At 39.6% G+C, this 24,242-nt stretch overlaps 1 protein-coding gene across 2 annotated transcripts in view; it reads right to left on the bottom strand.

Moving 5' to 3' along the window:
* The window catches only part of MAGI3 (membrane associated guanylate kinase, WW and PDZ domain containing 3), a 217,477-nt gene that overhangs the window by 110,617 nt on the left and 82,618 nt on the right, over window positions 1–24,242 (bottom strand). The gene's annotated exons all lie outside the window — the stretch shown is intronic.

Raw genomic sequence — 24,242 nt, 5'->3', positions numbered from 1 at the left:
TACTATACTGAGTCTGAAATGATCCCCCTGGGGAAGACAGAATAAAGGCAGACAAAATATTGGGAGAAACAAAATGCCAGAAACCCAACTAGAGAATGGTAACATGAATTAGAGAGCACAAAATAAAGTGATAGCAAAGATGCTTTAGGCCAGCTCTGAAGCCTATTCTTATATAAGAATAGTTACTACCACTCCCAGAGAGCCCATGATTCCTCTTAAAAACATCCTATCAGCCCCTGTGACAGCACCTCGGACATTTAGGATTTCTATTCATTGTGCTACAAAATTATCCCACAGGGGAAACAGATGAAATATAGGAGCCAGTCAAAGAGAGCAATGTACTTTAAACACACTTTGGAATTTTCAGGTTTTGTTTAAAGAAAGGAAATACTGCTAAGTGTTTATTGGCAAAATGGCAAAGCTGAAATTTCAGTGACTCAGGCTCTTTATATCTTAAATGTGTAAATATTTTCTATGAATTCAAGCTGTGCTGGACAATGTTATTGCCCAAAAATAAATCACAGCAAAATATTTCTCACAAGAACTCTTGGTAATGCCCCTAAGCAACACAGACCAATTTACCAAATATTTCACTATAAATTATGTTGAAGACAAAGCCTGGCCCCCTCATTCTGATATACCTTCCCCTATCAACAGTTTTGGTTTTTTTAAACCTTTCTCCGAAGAGGAATACAAATGGCAGCACTGGCCATATCATGCACACATTTTAACAAAATACAAGCCTATCTAAAATGAACATCTTTTCTCCTCAGAGGCAGTTGAGAACTTTTTAAAGGTTTTGCTCCCAAGTTTCCATACTGACAACTCCTAGTGACACTGAAATCTATACTCCGACAGCATATAAGATTTTGGGGGAAGAGGGTGTTGCATCGATTGTACAGGTGTGCTGCATTTTTCTTTCCAACCTCATACTTAAAAATGTGTATTATCCAAAGATATTGTATATTTAATTAGAAAAACAACTTTTAAAAGTATTAGTAAATGTAATGTGTATTATTTCCATATTGAACTACACCTCTACCCCGATATAATGTGACCCAATATAACACGAATTTGGATATAACGCGGTAAAGCAGAGCTCCGGGGGGGGGGGGGGGGGGGGGAACTGTGCACTCCGGCGGATCAAAGCAAGTTCGATATAATGCGGTTTTACACCTGTAACACGGTAAGATTTTTTGGCTCCCGAGGACAGCGTTGTATTGGGGTAGAGGTGTATTTGATTATAACCTCTGTTTCCCTTATTAGTACTTTTTATACTTTTCCTTCACAAATGTTTAAAACAGAAGTATCGATTTTGGGAAACAAATTAGATGAGAACTACTCTTTTGCTCTTTAGAGAGATTAACAATCTGTTCACAACTCATCACAAGCTTCTTTAATGGAATGAGAGGGTACAGAAAACTAATGGAAAAAATCAGTCACTGCTAGAACTACAAGTGGCATCCAGCTTCCAAAGCATGCACTCTCTCTTCAGATAAAATGATGGAAAGCTTGACTCATTCCATACATTTATTACAATAAAAAAATCAAAATTACATTTTCAACATGGATTGAGTGTTCAAAGAGCCGCCAGACTTTTAAATATTACCAGTCTTGTAATACAGCATTTGTTCTTGGCTGTAATGATATATTAAAGTGATGCCAGTAAACAGAGATATATACAAATTCTTCTTCTGGAGCGATTTCTAGTTCCTGGTAATGGAAAGTAACCATTTCTTCTACCTTTGGAAAAACAAGCCAGCATATATCATAAGGAGAATAGCTTACATACTTCTTATATAGAAGACAAACAAGTCCAGATTTTTTACTGTATATATATTTCAGATTTATAGCTCCAGACACTGATTAAAATTCTAATTGAACTTTACCATTCAGCATCATGCACTGAGTACCCCATTTTATTAAGCAATTTTCTTGAACAACACTCTAAATACATGTATAATCATTTTGTCTTTGAGCTGGCTGAATTTAGGTTATTTTGGGTTATGTGAATCCTTAATTTTTCAAGTTAGCTTACTGGGGAGAAACACCAAGTGAGATCAAAAGGTTCAAATCAATTTCATTATGGAATTGATCCATCATTCATCCAAAAATTTAGCCTATTTTAAGTCTCTCTTATTATTGATGAATGAAGACAACGAATTAACTAGGTAAAAATTACTTCTGTATGATACTGACCATCTTGTGAAGCTTGTGCTGAGGGTATAGACAACAATAATTGTACAGGGACAGCTTTTTTGAAAGATGGTTGGGAGCACAGACATGCAAGGAGATGCATGCTATTGACTAGTTTCACCTGGTGCTCTGTCTGCATCTTCCTATTCTATTAAACAAAAGCAGCTAGGCACTAGACGCTGGATTCTTACTGGAAACTAGCTGCTTAGTTAAATTGAAAAGGAAGGCTTAACTACTGTGTACATTTAAATTCTATCAACCCTTCCTTAAATAAAGGAAAAATTGTCCAATTGTGGCATGATGAAAGAAAAGGTAAATATTCGGTGCTTGGGCATAAATCTGTCTCTCTTAATGAAATTGCAAATAGAGTGAATTCTGGAAACTTAATCAGGGCTTGTGAACAGCAGCCCTAAGGGATCCCTTACAGCTGAAAACTTTTCAGCATCACACACAGTATAATGAATTTATTTAGATTCCTAAAAAAGGTGCACCTACCTTATTACCCTCAGCACACATACATTATACAACAAATCTTATAAAATTACTAACTGGTCTCAACTCTTGAACTTGTTAGGAGGAATATTACTCCCACACACACCCATTCTAATGCATCTCTTCACTGGGCAGTTTTTTGTTTCATTTTAAAGTCTCAGCATGAGCCTTACTTCTGCTCTCATATTTCTATGAATGCAAAGAAGCCTCCCAACCTCTCTTAGCAATTCACTTTACCATTAGAAAGCATCTGCTACTCATGTTGCCAGTTTCTCTCCTTCACAGAACTAGTGAGGGTAGGTAGTAACAAAATTTCATATGCCAATCTAATACACCTCTACCCCAATATAACGCTGTCCTCGGGAGCCAAAAAAAAATCTTACCACGTTATAGGTGAAACCGCGTTATATTGAACTTGCTTTGATCCGCCAGAGCGCGCAGCCCCGCTCTCCTCCCCCCGCCCGAGCGCTGCTTTACCGCGTTATATCCGAATTTGTGTTATATCAGGGTAGAGGTGTAGCTGGAAGGCCTATGAACACAAAGGCGCACATTCTGAAAAAGTAAAGATTATCTGTGAAGAGGAAGTGTGACCAACCATAGACATTTCCAAAAAAAGAGGTCTGCAATAGCATGGCAGAGACAGGGCCGGCTCTAGGCACCAGCAAAGCAAGCAGGTGCTTGGGGCGGCATATTTGCAGGGGCGCAAGAATCCAGCATGGGAGCTGAGAACCAACAGGGGGCCCTAGGAGCTGTAGTTCCTTGGTTAGCTTCCTGCCTATAGAGCCAGCCCTGGAGCAGGGAAAAAACTACATTTCCCAGCATTCCCTCAGCCGCAATTAACAGGAAAGGGAGGGGGAAGGAGTGTGGAACTGAAACCTCATGCTGCAGCTTGCTGTGAATGGTGGGGACAAAGCCAGCTCTAGTTTTTTTGCCGCCCCCACCCCAGCCCTGGGCTCCCCCCGCAACCTTGCTGCCCCAGCCCTGGGCTCTGCCCCCCCCCCCCGCACCTCCTGCTGCCCCAGCTCTGGGCTCTCCCCCCCCCCCCCGCACCTCCTGCCGCCCCAGCCCTGGCCCCCTACCGCACCCGCATCTCCTGCCACCCCAGCCCTGGGCTCTTCCTCCCCCCACCCGCACCCCCTGCCACCCCAGCTCTGGCCCCCACCCGCACCTCCTGCCGCCCTAGCCCTGGGCTCTCCCCCAAAGAAAGAATTGGGTGGACTAAATGGACAGTGCACCTCTCTATCTGAAGCCTAGCAAGGGAGGTACGTGGATCCCACTAGAATTTAAAATGAAAAGTAAGGGAGGGGAAGCTCTACTAGACTGGGCAGCTTTAGATACAGTACCAGGCACGTAGGAGGATTTACAGTTCTGAGCCATGGAAGCAGAAATTGACTTTTCTTTTCCAGATTTAGCTAATATTCAGAAAGGGAATCCAGCACCTGCCTTCCAGATTTGTACACCCTCAAAATTCAGGAGTGCTCAAGCTCAATTTGGGCAGCTGTTACTTCATTTCTCCCAAATCAAATATACTGATCCACTGTAACTTGCTGTAGAAAAAGTAGAATAAATTGAGCAAGAAATGCTTCCCAGTGGTTATTAGGACTGGAATTGCTATTTTCAACAGCCATTGCTTTTTTTTTATTAATTATTATTATTATTTAAGTTGTAGTTGTATTTGTTTAAAAGGAAGACAGTGATATTGCATTGGCAAATTCCCCATAGAAACAAAGAATGGAACAAAAGAATAATAAAGGCACCTCAACTTTTCCTCATTTATGTAGGACAGTCTTATAATATGCATCCAGATAGCCTTCAATCACACAAGCTGAAAATTGTTCCACTTTACTGCAGTTCTGTAACCATATGGGAACCAATCCTGTCTGTGTTCTGTGCACATCCAAAATTCCTGCTGAATGACCCGCCCTGGGAGCGAGTTACCAGTGACCCAGGGCTGGGGCGGCAGGAGGGTGCGGGGGGGCGGGGGGGAGCAGCACCCCATCTTCTCAAAGGATGTGCCGGAAAACACTTGGACTGTCAAACTTCACATTAATCATCACAAGCCCATACAAGCGGTCACCAACTAGGCCCCAGATTAAACCTCCGTATGCCAAGCATGGGTCCACAACAGCTTTATTAAAGCAGTTTTCTCATGGAAGCTGCAAAATTTTTTTAAAAAGGCCCCAAAACCAAGGAAATGTAGCAGAATGGCTTCATGGTCTTTGTGACAGTGACTACATAGGGCTTTAGCCTGCCAATCATACCAACCTGGCCTTTTTCAAAAGATCAATACAAATGATAGTGTCTTACATTTAAATAGTCCTTATAGGCAAGCTGAGACATTTCCATGTGCTTTACGGACCTTCATAAGGCTTGCACACTCGTGACTGAAAGGAAGCAACCTTACCAATTCACAGCAACTGTAACCCAGCAGTTTAGAGGAGGTGTGAAGAATACAATAAGCCAACAGAAACTAAAAAGGGAATGTAAGACATGCAACACGCAGTTTCCCAAGCTGGAATTTAAGTAGGATGCTGAGGTTAAACAAAACTACTCCTGAGGAAAGCACTGAAATACCTTAACACGAGTAAGGTTGCCACTTTTAAATTTCATCTGAAAAACAGCAACTTCAAAAAAACAGTACCCCCTACCACCATGCCCAGACACTTGACCACTCTAACTGCTGCCTATTGGATCAACACCACCACTTAAAAACAGATACAGGTTTTCTTTAAGCTCTCCCAATAAAAGGCAGCCTCATCCTGCATTTTAGAAGATCTGACAAGATTATAACCCAACATGGCATGGCTGATGCCATTACAACCCCTTAATGTATTTTAAACATAAATGAGTTTTATAAACAGGCTCAGAAGTTGTAACTACAACCTTGCCAAACACTCTGCATTAATAGGGTAACATACTAGATGCATATAATCATGTTTCACTGAGCCAGGTATTCATTAGAAACACAACACAGACCAACAGTGGTTGCCAGTTTCTTGACATTTTGGGTCTTATAAGATTCAAATAATGTTATACTGTAATGATTTTGCTATATAGCGGGACTGGGGCCCCGTGGAGTGTCCTCTTTTTTAAATGTTTGAATATGGTAACCCTAGTCAAGGCTCTCTAAAGGGCTCTACTCACCACAGTTGGTCAGTGGGTAGGATTCACAGTTTTCTCCTCACCACCTTTATAGGTGTGATATGCTCCCTGTTCTGCACATGCTCACTACTGATTTGTCACTACGCCTTACTTTTAACTCATTAGCCACCAGCAGTGAATTCAGAAGCAGCTCTTTGTTTCACATGATGGCCCCTGTAAATTCATGGAACTACTCCAATGATCAAGCACAGGGATTACGCTCTGATCTCACCACCACCACATACTGGCAAGTGCACAATGTTATGCATTGAGCAGTCCCATGTTCTCCCTTGAGCAACTGTCAGAACAGATCCTCACTCTTGGGGAACTGTACACCTGCAGGCTGTTCCAAAGCCCAGGAGCCTCTGAAAAGGCATGTCATGAAGGGTGTGTGGGCAATACAGCACACTATTACACATTTTGGCTGAGATGATGTTACAGGCCCCAAGGACCCTTACTTTCTTCCCCTGGTCACTCATCTACACGGGATTTGATTTTTTTTTTTTAAACTCATGTTGATTTAGCAGATTATTTGGTTGTTACAAATGTGGTGTTATGGAAAGGTCTGTGAAAAAGGCATTTTACATGCTTGAAAAGATGCATATTGCTTCTGGATTCTTTGCTAAAATTTATTTATGGTCATGAACCATTTTATTTTTTATTCAAATTCCACAGTCACATTGAAAGCAACTCCCCCCTCCCCTTTTGTGGGTGGAGTGTGCGTTAAGAGCCATGAATGATGTCAATATCAGAGAATCTTCTTCTGGGTCAGTCATCTGTACCCTAAATATCAGCCAGTTGGCAGATCTGGGGCAGAGGGTACAAGGAATGAAATAATAAAAACAACATTCACAGCATACAGGCCACTGGGCCTATTCAATTACGTATTATGTGCCTGTATGTGAAGATTTTGTGATGACAAGCTAGATGTGACGAGGAAGAGGTCATAGTGTGAAAAGTGGGTGAAGCTGAGCATTTTAGTTATGAAATCTGACATCTGGTAAGTACATGCAGGGGAATCCTGACCTCAGGATCTCTGATCAGAATAAATTATGAACAGCTTATTGATATTAATTTCACCTATTATAAGAACTGTTGCATAGAGGGGTGGTTCAGTCATCAAGAAATAAAATATCTGAAAAGAACAGTGCTAGATTCCCTTGGTCTCTTGTGTTACTCTGAAAACAGAATGGAATCTCTCTTTTCTGTGACTAAATAGAGATAATCCAAAGGGATGAAACACACAGATTGATTCGGTTGTAAAAATTTCTACATGGCTTGTCATCTTGCTAGTGTTTTCATTCTGGATTCTACACTGGGCCAGAGTAGCATCGTCATCTTCAGTTCTTATTCAAAACAGATGTATATATTTGCCATTCAAAACATGAAGGCAGGACAGGAAGCTGCATTCAGAGGCCAAGTCACTCCATAAGAGCCACAGTATAACTATCCTGAATTTACTCATAACAGCAAAAAAGCCAGACTTGCAAATGTCAGGTTGAGGCTGGCATTTTCACTGTTGACAACAGATTTAGGAATGTCAGTTTAACAATGTGTGAAAAAATAAACTGCCTAAAACAAAGATATCATCATCATTATCTGTATTTCTGTAACATCCAGGGGCCCCAATCATGATCAAGGCTCCATTGGACTAGGCACTGCACACACACGAAGACAGACATGGTCCGTGCCCTGAAGAACTTAAAATCTAAACAGATAAAACAGAGAAATAGTAATATACAGACAAGACAAGATTTTTTTAAAAAATATAATCCCCCCCCCAAACTTTCCCCTCTCCACCTTTCCCCCGAGTAGGCCCCAGCTAGTCTTTACCACCACTGTTCACCCAGTGTGCCCTCCTGTTCAGAACAATAGATTCAGGTTCAGGGAGAGAAGGCAGTAATTTGTTCAAGTGTAAGGAGGGAGCTTGTCCTCTCCAGCCCCTCGAGTCCTTGCTAGCAGCTCCAAATGCTCTCCCCACCCACACCATGGCATCATGCCAGCTGTTAAGTTCAATGTTTCATCCCCTCAAGGTAAAGCCGCAGCATAAACTTCAGTCCATTCCTGTCTAATGAGAGCTCATTCCATTTCCTCTCCTGTCATCGGCAATGACATCAGAACATTTCACAAAAATGCATGATGCTGGATCCCATTTGCCAGAAAGATTTTCAGGTCATAAATATTTCTAATGGTGAATCAGATCTCTATGTGCTGACTGCAACCAAGTCACAGTGTTTAATTACGTCTTTAATTGTAGGTCTGAAACTTATGAGCAAATATAAATAAAGGAAATCTTCGTTTGAACATATTAAAATTAGTCTGAAGATCATATAATTCAGGATTTATATACAAGTCAAGTGACTTGGATATACACACCGGATATTTTCCTGAAGGCATCATCCATCAGTCCCATGAATACTTTAAGGAGCAAATATTATTTTGCAATTGGATAATTTTGTTGCATTAAAAAAATGAAATCTCAATTCTTTTTTTCTGGTCAGTCAGATTTTGAACTCCCCCCTCACACCTTACAGTCCTTCATCCATATTATTCTACAAAAATATACACCAATCACAATTCAACATATTGGTTATTCAAAATGTATCATTCCCTAAGTGTTGAGCAGAGGGCAACTAACTCAGTTAAAGAGAAGATCAATATCACCTGCACAAACCTTCTGTCTCAAGTCCTTCTTCCTGTGTACTTCAACAGTGCGTCTGCAAGCTAGGCTTACACAAACTGGCGCTCTGTCCGCCTCTAGTGACAGGATCACACAGGGTATGTCTACACTACAGCTGGGAACAAGCCTCTCAGCCCAGGTAGACTGACCCATGCTAACAGGGCTGGAGCTAGTGCGCTAAAAAACAGCAGTGTGGATGCTGCAGCTCGGGTTCTCAAGCCCACTCAACCCCTTTGTGTGGCCATTGCAGCTTGGGCTCAAACCAGCTATTTTTCACATGCTACCTCCAGCTCCAAGAGCATGGGTCTGTCTACCTGGGCTGGGAGGCTCACTTCCAGATGCAATGCAGACATTCCCAAAGAGGTTTATGAGTCTACTGCTGGCTTTGAGCCAACAGGCAGTAGAGGTTCCTGTTTGTAGAGCCAAGCTTCCCAGGTCCAATCTCTACTGGAGATGACCTCCCGACAGTATCAAATTACGCTTCCAAACAACCTGTTAACATAATGCAGTTTGCTGCTATCTTCAGGGGGAGTTGTGGGATCCCCCACCCTCCCTACACTGTTGAACTTGGGACTTTGTTTTGATGGGTTTCAAAGGTTAGGAGAAAAATCCTTGAATTTTATGTGACATAGCACCTTCCTGCTCTGATTTGCTGCCTTACGCAGTGAAACTCTAACAAGAGAGAGATTAATGTTTTAACTCTCAAGACTATTTCCAGGTCTCAAATATTTTCACTCACTTTATTCACAACTGCCAATCATAGTTAAGCATTGACTCAAAACACCCTGCCTAATTTAATATGTCAAAATCTCAGAACTTACACTAACCTCTCAACTTTACAAATACAGCGTACTAATAAATGAAGATGGAAAGTAATCAGAAGGACTGGTTTACTAATCCATATTAAGGTTCATCAAAACTGTAACTTTGACGTGCTAATGCAGTACAGCACCCATGAATCCTATACCTTAAAGTCAGCAGAGCTTATTTCTCCCAAAGTTTATGTAGGTTGGGCTATTTTTACGCAGCAGGTAGAGCATGAAAATGATAATCATTAAACTGTAATTAGCTTTTGGAAGGGGAGAAAACACCTGCTATTTCATAAAACAGAATCTTGGAAACTAATCAATCACTTAGACACCAAAATTTAAAACAAATGACATAAATCTGCATAATGAATACTGGGAGTCAGTCAAGTTAATTTGAAACTGACACCACATACATTACCCACTACTACCCAGGAAAAGTATACACTATAGATCACTATTGATCAGAGCCACATTCCTTACATTATCTTTAAGAAACAAAGTATTTGGTTGCAAGGAAAAAGACTCAAAAGCAGAAGTATGACTTATTTATTGTACTTAGCACTATGAAAACAAAATTGATCCAAAAATTTAAAAACAAACCAGAATTCCACACAACTAGTAGGCCAATTTTTTCAATAAAGCTATGTAAGTGTGTTACATCAGCAATATGTGCACAAGAGCTAAAAATGATTGGAACATGTGAAAATTCCATGTAAAGACATACATTAGGGCTAATATAATAGCCATATGGTTTATCTTCTGAGTAGCTGACCAGCTAAAGTAGTAATTATTATCCAACCTGACCAAGTGGGAAACATTTAAAATGTTAAATAAAATCTGGAACTTAGTAGAAACCCCCCGCACCAAAAGAGAAAATAAGATAAAAAGAAAATAACTGCTATGATTTGATTAAGCATATACCATTTAGAGCACCAAATTCAATTACACCAGCCAGACAGACTATATTAGGAAACCCATATTTAATTAGTGTGTAAGATTCATCAACAGTGACTTAAACCAGAATGCTTTAACACCAGTCAGATTGCCACAGCACACAATCTTTCCTAGGATCAACAAGAGAATAGTAGTATTAATGCCTTGAAGCAAAGGGAAAGGGGAAAAAAAGAGGAAAAAGAAAGGGGCAGCATATTTTTCTGTTTTATGGGGAAAACAAAACAAGATCAGATGGCTTATTACACAGCGCAAACTTAAAAAACAACCTTTTAATGACACTCAAAAACAAAACCTCATATTTAGCAAACGCCATCTGAAATCTCAGTTTATGCACAGCATTATTCATGTTGCAAGAGTAAAAGTTGAGTACATAATTTCAAGGTAAAGGTAAATGAGATGAAAGTGTTTTGAAAATAAAATTACGGGGTCAATGTTTAATACCAACACCTTTTTACTTTTCAAAGCCAGTTTATTCTCTTTATCTGGAATGTCTATCAGTTTGGTCAATTGCTGTCCTCTTGCTTATATATTTAATTTCTATTACTGAAATGTAGCTCTTTAGGTTCAATAAGTTAAATAAATATTGACTACATTCTGTCTATTCTGTACAGACGTTAAGGAACCCCAGATACTCTTCTTAAGGGAGGGGCTTGCCTTAGATCCTTGGCCAAAATTTCCTTTTGACCCGCACACTCCTCTCTCTTATCTCCAGACCTGTTTTTAAGATGTATACTAAATGTCTGCCTTCCTGCTGCCCTCCACCCCAAAGATGACTGCATTTCATTGGGTGACCTCATCCATCCTAGTTGGTGCAGTGTTTTGGAATTCTATCAGATAAAAAGCCTTATGCAAATGTAAAATACTATTAGTCAAAAAAATGGAACGTTTGCATTTCCAGAAGATAAAGGGCATCACAGACACTTCAAATTAAAAGAAAAAAAAGAATACAAAGTAGTGAGAACACGAGAAAAAACAGCAAATTCAATTGCTACAGATCACTTTACATGCCTTGCAACAAGAGCTCCATTTATCCGTACATGGCTCATGAGGGGGAAAAACAGTAAGGGAAAATTCAAATGTTATCTGAGTGGAATACTTCTGTCTCAGCAAAATAGGCACAATATAAATGTGCTGATGAATTGTGAAAAATGTAATGGTAAAAATCTGAAAGAACACAGGAAATGCCAAACTGAATCAGATCAGTGGTATGTCTAGTGCAGACACTTTAGAGTAGGCTGCAAAAACCCCAGTAGTGGGCAACTGCAGAATAACTTGCCCATCCGATATAAATAATCTCTCTCTATGGCTATGTGCCCTTGAAATTCCCTCTCATCCTTAATTTCCATTTTATATTTTCCCTGCCATAATTCATACATCTCTCTATTGGCTTCACTAAGGTTGGATTTCCATTTTCTGCAAGACATTTGTTTGTCTTGAAAAGCCTCTAGAAACTTGCCACTTAAGCATGCTGGTATTTTCCCTGCCTTCCTACTACCTTTTCTGCATGTACACACACCTTCTGTTAGTCTTATGGTATGTTTAAACAGCCTCCAGCGTGAAGCTAAGTAGCTTTGTGACTAGCTTTCTCCTTGTGATGTCCCAGGTCTTGAACCCAGGCCTAGGAGTCCCCACTCAGCTACAGCATCCTAGCCTCCATCCAATGTCTGCTGAAACCTTGTGGGTAGAGAAGCTAGTAGGAATATAGCCTCAGCCAAGGCACCACCCATAGGAGCCTGATTGGGGGATCACCCAGCTCCACTGATTGGTCCAACCATGCTATTTAAGCCAGGAGGCGGCACAGGAAGTTTGTCTCAGCCACAAGGTGATTTCCTTTTGTGGCTGCATTAGACCATGCTTATGCCTGCCTCCTGCACCCAACCCTGTTCCTGCTCTGCTTCTGGCTCACTGTTGCATTCGCTCCTGTTCTCACCATGCTCCGACTCCATACTTGACCCTTGCCTCTCCTCCAGGCCCTGTCCTTACTCCTCTCGCCTCCAATCATCAGTCACTAGTCCTGGCTCCACCCTTGACTCTGGCATTTGCTGTCTGACCCTCATCTTAGATTCCTGCTTCTGACTCTGGCTCCACTCCTGGCTCTGGTAACTGGCAATCGATTCTACTGGTGACCCTTGGCTTTACCCCCTAACCTGGATGCCTGCTCCACCCACTAGACCTGACTCCTGCTCCAACTACTAGGCCAGACCACAACACTCCAGTTTTTGAAATCACACTTTCTGAACTTTATTGTTGCAAGGCTAGTTTATGAAACAATTCCTCACCCAAGGGATGTAGAACATAATTATACTGTGGCACGATTAGTTAGTGACTCAATGTTAGTTACTTCAACTGGAAAATTACTTGAATGATCAGAACTAACACTAACAAAGGCAATCAGCAACATACATTTAATCCCAGTTTCAGTTTGTGTTCAAATTTTGTGTTTGCAAATTCACTTGAAGGATGTAGCTAGGCAATGTTTAACATATGAGCTCCCATACGCTCCATCACTGAAACCAGACACATTGTTTAATCGGCCATATGCTTTGATTTTACCCTTTTCAGTTTCCAAACTCTAATCTTAAATTTGTGTTTATTATTTGTATTGTATCCAGAATGGGACAGATTAAATATTCAAATTAAAGCATATTAGGAATTGTATTAGAATTACCAAATTTCTGTACCTCTTACATTCAAAACTCAGTGCTAGTAAGGTGAAAGAAACCAGAATTCCTTGTTATATTCCTGGTTCTGCTACAGACTGTGACCTTAAGAAAGAAATCACTCCCTTTTGTGCTTCAGTTTCCCCAGTTGTAAGATGTGGATAATACTTCTTTTACAAGGGTGTTGTGCAGTGAAAGTCTCTAAAGGAACTTTGAGATCCTAAGTGCTACAGAAAAGCAAGTTAAATTTTTTATTCTTGCAGCATCTTGCAGTTACTGCAGTATCATTATTTGACAGGGCCAAAGCTTAAGGAACAGTCCAATTTGTTATTTCACAAGCTTCTACACAAGCTAACTTCATTCTTATATAGAATAGTTGCAGTCTACCCCTGGGGAACATTCTTTCTCCAGTAACTTTGCAGACATAATCAAAGTTTACTGCAAGACAAAAGCTTTTCAGTTCCATGTTTTAGAACTCTTAGCTGAAAAGCCTCTATTATTATTTTTTTTTATTGGTACATTTACTGACACCTTAATTCCACTTGAAGACTCAAGGCAGAATTGTATCATCAAGAGAACCATCTCCTACTGTTTTCTAGACCATACAGCCTTGCATACACTGTTCGAAAAGTCGTCCTCATTTTAAAGTAGGTTTTAAAGCTCTATATTTTATCCATTCAGCTATAATCAGAGAGGCAGCAAATCATTGTCACTAGGAGATCTTAGATTTTATCTGCAAGTCAAGCTTCCTAGTCAATTTTTCTCTCCCCCGAAGCCAAGAGCTGCAGTCCATTTGCAATCTCCACAACATAACATATTAGGTTTTCCTGGCAACTTCTTTTAGCACTTCTGCCAAGACTGGTCTTATTGATTAAAGGAAAGGAATTGTAGAATCTGTACCACCTCACAATTTGGATTAAAAAAAAAAGTTAGAAAAGACAATCTGAAGTTACAAAAGACCCTCAGAACTCCAGAAGCAGAGAGGACCATTCAGATAATTGAGATATTTGACACCAGTTCTATATTGAGACAGCTGGCTCTCAGTAGTCTCTAAAAAGGAACTTTAATTCTTTTATATGGGAGATTCTAAATTAAGCTTTCATTGACACTATATGATCCTAGCTTTCAATAAGGAGCTTGTAGCACACTCCATTGTTAAAAGTGCCTTCCCTATACAACTTGATATACTATCACCCTTGCATTGCAGAAAGCTGCCTTCAGCCAAACAATAGCCACAAAATGTGAACTTAAGGTGTCAACTTCACAGTCTAGTTGCTATCATTTAAATGATGGTATTATTAAGCAATGCTGTCTAGGACAAGACACTCAAATGGATTTTTTTTTTTGCCACCTCTTTCAAAGTAGTACTTCTGGGACAAACCGCAAAAAGACTGCAATCTCACCGTCTCTTCCTTGGCAAAATTTTCTTTTTCATTTTTTATAAACTCCCCTCTCCCCCCTCCCCAGTGACTCGACAGATTATACACAAACATGCTTTCCAGAATTCCTCTTACAAATTGGAGCAATGGGCTGAATCTCTAGGCCTTAGAGAACAATGTTTGTTGAAATGATTAATGTTTTAAAAAGGAAGTCTGAGCAAATTCAATAGTCCGCTATTAGAGAATAAATAAAACTGTTTAAGGTATGGAAGTATTAAAGTTATTTATCAACCTGGAGTACCTTGGCACCCCTTACAAGAATCATATTGTTACATCCTTCACAACTCTCTTTTCATTTTACAAAGGAAACCTTTTCCACTGATATCTTCATAGAGAATGCCCTCTTTTAGCCTTATTTCCTATTAACCACCAAGATGGGATGAAGTCACCTTCACAAGACTAAGGCATTGCTCACTGTCTTATCCATTTCTTTCCCTCCTGGAAAGAATTCAGATGTGTTATTAGAAAACAAAAAACATTGGCCAACTTTTATGCCATCCTCCAGGAAATTGTCATCAACCACTATGCCTCAATGGAACCCAACATTGAATGCATGATCAACAACTCATCCCATGTTTGACAAGGTGGGAATTTTCTGTAATATTTTTATAAATCCTAGGCATGCCTCAGTTTCCTTTTGTACACTTAATTGCTACCCAGTGGAAGAGTGCCGGAGACAGGAGGGGTGTGTGCGTCACCTCACTGTCAGGGGGAAATGAATACAGTCACTAGAACTGGCTCAAACCAACCCAAACCAAGAGAGGATCCAGCAAGACAAAGATATACCCTGATGACTGCACAATCAACATCTAACAGCAGGAAACCCCAGCAGGTGGGACAACTGAACTGGAGAACAAGGTGTCAGGTGGCTTGAAAGAGGGGGCTTTCCGGACTGATTCAGGAGCCCAGATGAGACACGACAAAAGGGAACCAGGGAAGAGAGCCGGAAATAGAGTCCACCATCGCTTGGCTGGCTCATCGGGCCATTGGTTTGATCAGGATGGACTATAGCTTAACTTCTGCTTCTCTGTGCTAATCTTAGGACTTTCAGATCCAGTGTGCCAGGTGACTAATAAATGGTTATCTTGTTTTGGACCTTGCTGGTGTTCACTGGGAGCACTGCACTCAGAAGGGACATAGTACAAGCCTCCTGCAAGAGTCTGGCTTGGCTGGATTTGCTGCAGGGAACCACGGAGAGAAACTGTGATCGCTGATGCCCAAAGGCCCAGTCTTTTTGTCTTGGAGCCCCCACAGGCCCGCTACTGTGGAACTGTGTTCGTCCTTGGGGTCTGGCACATTAGAGGGGTCATAAGAACGGCCATCCTGCGTTAGACCAAAGATCCATCTAGCCCCGTATCCTGTTTTCTCACAGTGGCCAATACCAGGTGCCCCAGAGGGAATGAACAGGACAGGTAATCATCAAGTGATCCATGCCCTGTCGCCCATTCCCAGCTTCTGGAATACAGAGGCTACGGACACTATCCCTGCCCATTCTGGCTAATAGCCATTGATGGACCTATCCCCCATGAACTTATCTAGTTTTTTTTTTGAACCCTATTATAGTCTTGGCCTTCACAACATCCTCTGACAAAGAGTTCCACAGGTTGACTGTGCGTTGTGTGAAGAAATAATTCCTTTTGTTTGTTTTAAATCTGCTGCCTATTAATTTCATTTAGTGAACCATAGTTCTTGTGTAATGAGTAAATAACACTTAAATAACCTAAATAAACACTTCCTTATTTACTTTCTCCACACCAGTCATGATTTTATAGCTCTCTATCATATCCCTCCTTAGTTGTCTCTTTTCCAAGCTGAAAAGTCCCAGTCTTATTAATCTCTCCTCATATGGAAGCTGTTCCACACCCCTAATCATTTTTGTGCCCTTTTCTGAACCTTTTCCAATTCCAATATATCTTTTTTGAGATGGGGCCACCACATCTGCATGCAGTAGTCAAGATGTGGGCAGACGATGGTTTTATATAGAGGCAATATGATATTTTCCTGTCTTATTATCTATCCCTTTCTTAATGATTTTCAACATTCTGTTTGCTTTTTTGACTGCCACCTCACATTGAGTGGATGTTTTCAGAGAACTATCCACAATGACTCCAAGATCTCTCTCAACTCCATCATTTTATCTGTATAGTTGGTATGATGTTTTCCAATGTGCATTACTTTGCATTTCATCCGCCATTTTGTTACCCAGTTTAGTGAGATCCCTTTGTAGCTCTTCACAGTTTTGTATCATCTGCTAACCCTAACCCCAACCCAAACCCTTCATCATCAGTAGCAATTAGTCAACCAAGCAGTGATTTGATTGGATGAGACTTATTTCCTCTGGTGGTGGTATTACAATTTAATATTTGTATTAGAGTAGTGCCTGGAAACCACAATCACTGGGATTCAGGTCCCACTGTCCTAGGAACTGTACATTTAAAAAAAAAAATCCAATCCCTGGTACTGCTATTTTATATACACTTTCCTGTTACTGAAGCAGATTAAAAGGTAAACTTTACAGATATTCTCTACTATAGTCATGTTACTACTGCAGAGGACTCTCTAATTTATCAGATGTAAGCATAACAAGAACCAATAACTGTAAACTGAAGTTAGCACAGTTCAAGCTCAAAATAGATGCAAGTTTTTCATAATCAGGGTAGTTAACCAAAGGAATCCATTTTCCAACTTTTTATCAAAAGGTTCTCCTTCACTTGACATATTTAGATCAAGACTGGATGCAGTGATGTCAATTCAGATATTTATTTGGGGGGGGGGGAGGAGGGGAAATTCTGTTCCCCCATTCCCAAGCACTGACCTCATTCAGTCCTGCTTTCCCTGACTCCTCCTGCAGGAACTCCAGGCCTCTCTGAGCTGGGGAATCTCTCCTTTCTCTTACCCATACAATGCACAAGCCAGTGCTGCCAGAAACCCACGATTTCAGTGGACTCCCCTGCGCTCCATCACAGAAGAACAGACTCCCTGTGCACCGGGTCAAATTTGAGTGGTGTTGCAACCCCATGCACCAGGTCACAATGCCACTCACTAAAATTTGGCCTGGCTTCCTCTCCATCTGACTGGGTCAAATTTCAGTGCCAATGAGCCCACACAGCTGAAGCAATGGTCAGGATCACCCTGGCAGCATTGTATTAATTTAGTATGGGACCACTGCTTAAAAGTGATAGGTTTATGGTCCCCGTGAACTCCACAACCTATGGAACTTTGACCAAGCGCATAAACCTTGGGAGGGGAGGAGGGGGCTTTGCCTCCCCTAGTCTCCTCTAATTGGTGCCACTGACTGAATATCTTTCAAAAGGGATATGGGCTAATTCAATTTACAGTTATCAGGTCCTTCATGCAAGAATCACTTAGTAAAATTATGTGGTCTGCATTATGAAGGAAGGCAGACGAGATCATAATGGTCCCTTCTGGACTTAAAATTTTTGAAGTCAGATATCTGATGAAGATCAGATTGATTAAAAAAAAAAATCTTACTAGTGACATCTGATCTCTAAAACAGATTTTTTTTTTTAACTGAGTCCTTTACAAGAACTGAATTTTGCAGATGAGTTGCGGAAAATGCACTGAACTGTAATAAGTACTTTATTCCAGTAGCAATCTGTAAAATGGATATATAAATATTTTCCTATCTTAACTGGAAAGAAAAAAGTGTAAATGCATCAAATCTGTTTAATGGTATTGTTGAATGACATTACTAGAGAGTCTAAAAACAACTTACAAGTTAGTTAGTCTTCATTACTTGTAAAGCAGCAGAATAAATTGCATACCGGTAGTCTACCAAAGCAGTTTTTCAGAAAAAGTAGTTGTGTTGGCGAAGTGAGTGCACAGAATGAGAAAACCCATAATTTTTGTGTCTCTAATCTCTAAACTGGTGTGGGCTAAAATATTTAAGATCAGAAGGAAAAAGGAGCTTTGTTTAATCTTAGTACACAACTACTGAACAAAAACGAATATGCTAAGAGAAAAGTTAAGGAAGGAAGTTGGCCTTTCAACTGAAACCAGAAAGCCTGAAAACAAAGTTAATAATATGGCAAAGTTGGATGAAATTCCTAGATATGTTGCCAATCCCCTAGCTCCCCCAGCAAATTCCAGAGCATTTAGAGCATTATGAAAAATTACATAAGTCACAATTACAATTGTAGCTAAAGGGGAATTTTTTTTTTGTTAAAGAAGATAGTGCAGCTTCACCATATAAATTAGACTAATCAAAACAAACCGAAGTTTCTAATCAGTGCTGGGAGAAGTACAGAAGGCCATTAAAACATTACCTGAAGGGGAAATTCTTCACTCCAGATGCTACTAAAATGGAGTTTTATTAGAAGAAAACAAACCCACTGGTAATTCTTTTCTCTTCATACTCAAGAATCTTACTAATGTTATTTTTAAATTACTTCCTTTTCATATGTTCTTATGGTAAAGACAGAAATACAGATTACATAATTTATGTAGATTTCTCCTTTAAATAAAGATGCACAAAATCTATTAATTTCATCTTTAAAGTCTTAACCTCTGTTAACTAATAAGTAACACAGCCTTACTAATAAGTATTAAAACAGTGTACAACTAAGTAAATTTCAAGAAGGCATAGTAGTCAGTTCTTATGGCTCTATTGTGTCTTCACAAACAGGACATGTGGTAAAAGCTCTCAATGGTTACTTAAGGGAAAAGTAATGATGAGAAGTTGGTGGGCAAGACATTTGGGGGCACTGTATGACAATACAAAATACAGTAAAAACACAACTGTATAAAATTATCCATTCACCATGACCATATTAGTCTGAATCAATAAATGCAGAGCAATTTCATACTAACATTCCTGTTTCATAAAAATCTTATGTTGCTAGTTTTTTCAATGGTTTCTCAAAAACACTGGATAGAGCTATAAATGAAATAGCCTTTCCGTACAGAAACTCTCTTATGAAAACCTACATAGATCTAGAGGAAAGAATACAATTTCATTTCACCTGAAGGGACAATAAGGCAGGTACGTAAAATGAAGCCCAGTGCTTCATATTTTGAATTATGGGTACAGGTGTTAAGTGTGCACTGACCTGCCTGTACAGTCTGTCCAAGAGTTGGGAGGTTTGTGAAACACTGAAGAATTATGTAGAAGTCAAGATTTTGGGGACTGCTTTTATCTCCCATTCTGGCCTCTATACGCCATCCCAGTAGCACACGAGAGCCATACTGGACATACAACTGGCCATGGGAGAATTCCCCCAGTGCAGGCACAGAAAAGTTAAGCTTTATGAGATAGGGTTTTCCTCTTCTGACAGGGTTCAAAGGGAACTTCCTGATAAACCATAAGACCTTTCTACTCTGGAGATTGAGCAATAAGGAAATTCTGTTTCAACTCCTTCAATACAAGTAATTAAATTGTAAATGTATATTCATCATAATAAATTGTTTCTTAGCACTGAAAAACAATAACGGCCCTCTACTGACGGACAGCTTCTGCTGATTACTCTGCTGTATAATAAAGGCTGTTACTTGGCTAAATGTTACTTATGTCAATCTCCCTTTAAGAAATACTAATTAAGGATCTTTTATGTAGTTGAACTATAGCTATGTCATTAAAGATATTCTGCAAATTCAGGAAAAGTAAAGGATCAATATGTCAGAATGGTCTAATTACATCCACATGGTAGATGCAGAACAATTGCCAGCAGAAGTTACAGTGTCTTTTGTTGAGAAAGATCTCAATGCACTTTATAACCATAATATCCCATTAACCAGATTCTCACACCAACTGGAAGTTTAAAATATTAGAAAGGTTTACTTTGAAAGCGCTTGTTTAAATTTAGATTATTATACACTGCACAATAAAACCTTGATAATGTATTTATGTTTAACATGAGCACACAGTAACACCAGACAATATATCAAAATTCTGGAACAGATAAGAAAGGGCTTATAGTCTAGGTAAATGGTCTAATGAGAACAGCAGAAAAACTGAAATCTTCTTAAATGCTTTATAGTGTTTAAAAAAAGATTTCATTTATTTTATAAACAGATTTAAGAAACAAAAAACATCCAAGTACCACATCATCCTATTTTGAGTATTTCACTCTACCTTGGGGCTCCTCCAGTTCTTTGTTAGCAACCTGATGCTGCCCTGACACCCAACCAATTACCCCTTCCACTTTCTCATGAATGGTCATTCAATTTCGATAAACGAGGACCCAAACTAAATGTTTACCCACAACTCAAACTGAGCCCAAACTGAACCTTTATTAAGGATATTTTTGGATAATTTTTCCTTTAGTATTTTTCATCTATGCTATCTTTGCACTTCTTGGGCACTTCTTAGTTACAAGAAGCACAGCTAGTGGCACTGTCATAACACCATGAGAAAAGCTACAGCTACACCAGAAACAGGAAGTACTAACAAATTTTAAGACTGTTTTAAAAATTCTCCAGATTTAGGAGATTAAGATTATAATAAAAAATTTTAGACACTTATCTAGACAAACCTCTTGAGAATCATGCATCATAAAAGTTGACACTAGCCACAATCCTAGCTGAAGACAACACAGATATTCACTTATACTGAAACAAAGGGGTCACTTCAGAACAATGATAGACTTTCCATATACCGTATCACATTCCCAACCCCGGTGGATGGGCAGCAATGCAAAGCACTAGCACCAGTTCTCTGTGGGCATATTTTAACCATTAGTAAATTCCTGTTGTAAAAGGAAATTAAACTGATGTGATTAATTGAAGTTGGTCATCAAAAGAAAAAGGTTTTAAGAAAAATGCTATGCCTTCCACAACATTCACTCTATTCACCAATACTTAGACAACCGTTTTTTTGACAACTAAGTGTAAAGAACAGAGGGGCGAATAAAGTATTAACAACTCTGAAAGACACTCTGGAGCTGAGCTGGAAAAGCAATCAAAATACAGCAGGAGCTTATATTCAGCCCTTTAGCAAACTGATAACCAGTGCAATACAGAAACAGCAGAGTCAGCTGTGAAAGGCGACTAAATTTTTGAGAATCCACAGCTGAATTCCCCATCTGCCATAAAAAGTGCTTGTTTCCTGCAGGAATAAGAGGGAGAACCTTATACTGGCAGAATGTAGATGACATTACATGCATTCATTCCTGGAGTGCCATTTGGCTAGTGTATGAAAACAGCATTTGTTACCCAGCTAACTCAACAGCTGCCTCAGTCTTCAAACCAGACATGTAAAATATAACTGTACAAAGCTTGGGAACAAATAATACTGGGTCTGGCTTTTCTGAACTGAAAGGGTTTTAAATTTTGTTAGGAATATCTATTATCATCTATTACTCTCCCCTTCTTTAGTGTGGAACCATTTGCAAACATCATTTTCTGGCCAATGAGCTTCCACTTACAACATAAAACCACTCTAATTAAAAGGTTTGCAGCAACTGGAATAGAAGCAAAATCCACCTCCTATTATAAACCAGTGGCTATTCTGCATGAAACTGATCCCTCCACAATTTCGGAGGGACGGAACAGATAGGACAATGGGTTGTGGTGTAATTGAGTTATAGGATTTAACAAAAGCTGAGAATCCCAGAAGACTGACTATATTGAAAAAATTAAAATTCTGTAGCGCTTCCCTGAATTGGGCTCCATCAGTTACGCTTAGATAATATTGTTTTTCCTAGTAATGGCATATTCAAAGAAGCCAAAATAAAAATTTGTAAGTGATCTAAAAAGCAGGGGCTATTGGCTGAGCCATCTCAGCGTGATCTGGCCTAGTTAAAAGTTAATTAACCAAGGACATGTCCAGCCTGCTAATATTCTTGCATATTTGGGGCCACTCTCTGTATACCATACTACTGCAGTTAGCAGCAGCAGGAATGCTTGAGCTGAAGTCTTGTTGGTGTAAATGAGAAGGGGCTGCTGACTGGGCATTTTCTACAAGGGCTCCACACCTTTCGAACTCATATGTTGGTCTAATTACCATCAAGACATGCTACAAAATGCCCATTTTTCTTAGGATTCTGAAAACAGAGGAGAATTGTGAATAGAATGAGTTCCTGGAGAAGGAGGTTGGTTTTAGCTTTTTTATTTGCCTGGTTTACTAGTTATGGGTCATACTGGATGACACTGTTGCGCTTTAGTTAGTTGCAATTTAATATCCATATCAATATTACATTATGTCAAGGACACCTAGTACATAGCGATACGAATTCTTGGTTAGAGGGAACGTAAATTTACGCAAAAATAAATTCAAGTGTTTGTTTTTACTAATATTAGAAATTTAGTGAAAAGATTTGAACGGTCAACACTACATTACCATTATTTCAAGGATGACAAATTTAATTAAATTTTTTTGACAGAATTACAAGTAGGAAAAGTCAGAATATGAGTTAAATCGAGACCTAGAGATCTGCAGACTCTATGATTTCTGTGAAACTACACTAGGAGTCATTCTAAGTATACTTTACATGCTGCATTCGCATGAAGATGGCATGGATAGCCTGATGCGTCTTTTTCCATCTCCAACCTCAAGGATTCTTAAAACGAAGAGCCTTAAAGTGAAACAGTAGGAGGCTCTGGATGTCAAATTTCTCAAACATACCAGTCAGATATGATTGTAATTATACATTGTGCGCAGTTGTGCACACAAAAATCCCTTAACCATGGAGATACCATCAGCAGAATTACCAGTGAGTAGGATTTTTTCTAATAATGCCAAGCATTCTAGCATAGCCATTATTAAACTGGAGAATGGCAAGGCAAAAAGACGACTGTGCAGCTGTTTCTGATAGAAGATCAGACAAAGTAACAGATATGAAGAGAACTCAATCATTAAAATAATGAATGAGTTTCAAATAAAATGCAAACATAACTGTCTTTTTCCACTTACTAGTGGGAAGGAAAAATGCAACAGAATTTTTCACAAGAGAATAGCTTGACCTTCTGTACTAGACATGGAGATATTTCCTTTCATCTGTTTGACTTGATATTTTCTCAAAAAGAGAGTACTGCACTGAACAAACTGGTGTTCAACTGCAAGTGCCTGTTTTTCAGCACTCTAAATAATTTAATTCTAGATTTTTCTGAGAATGCCTGTAAGATGACAAGCAAAACATCAAGATAGTCAACCTCCCAGCAGATTGTGAATGAGCTGCATAGGCAGCATGCTTAACCCATGGAACACTTCACATCTCCCTACAGCAGGGTGTCAAAGTAATTGTGTGAAAAGAGCTCAATTTCATTTTTAATTATTGTTTGTGGGCCCCGATACAGATTTAGGACTATATACTAACCACAATCCACAGAGGAATGTTCAACCATTGACACCAGAGGGGAGTTGGGACCGAGATCCATGGTAGAACCTCACCTTTGTGTAGCTGTCACGCTGTCTGGAGTGACTCATGACCATGAGTATCAACCTCACAGCATACTGTCAAAAAGCAGGGCAGAAACCCCAAACTGGTTGTATGTTCTATAATTAGATTTCACCAACCCAGAAACAAGTGTGAACTCCTAAAGCACTGTAACAGTCTTACCGTGGAGTCACAAACAGCCCCCTTGGACATTCTGGTCTATCTTGCCACCCAGGCAAACTTGACTATGTGATAGATGGTCACTTTACACCAAAAATATCAATATTCAGGTTACTCCCAATCTCAAAGGACCAGTCACTTACCCCAGATCAACTGTGCCTAGATCTCAAGCCAAAGACAAGGCCTGTAGCCAACCCTGTAATAAACTAACTAAAGATTTATTAACTAAGAAAAGAAATTAGAGTTATATACAAGGTTAAACCAGGGAACATACACACACAAATGAGTTACAGTCTTAGAGTTCAAAGGATAATATAAACTTCTATAATAAGCAGCTCTGTATGTCCTTTAGGGTTGAC

The sequence above is a fragment of the Emys orbicularis genome, chromosome 4, assembly GCF_028017835.1.
Source record: "Emys orbicularis isolate rEmyOrb1 chromosome 4, rEmyOrb1.hap1, whole genome shotgun sequence".
Taxonomy (NCBI): domain Eukaryota; kingdom Metazoa; phylum Chordata; order Testudines; family Emydidae; genus Emys; species Emys orbicularis.
The sequence above is the reverse complement of the archived record's forward strand: the minus strand, read 5'-3'. Positions and strand labels throughout refer to the sequence as shown.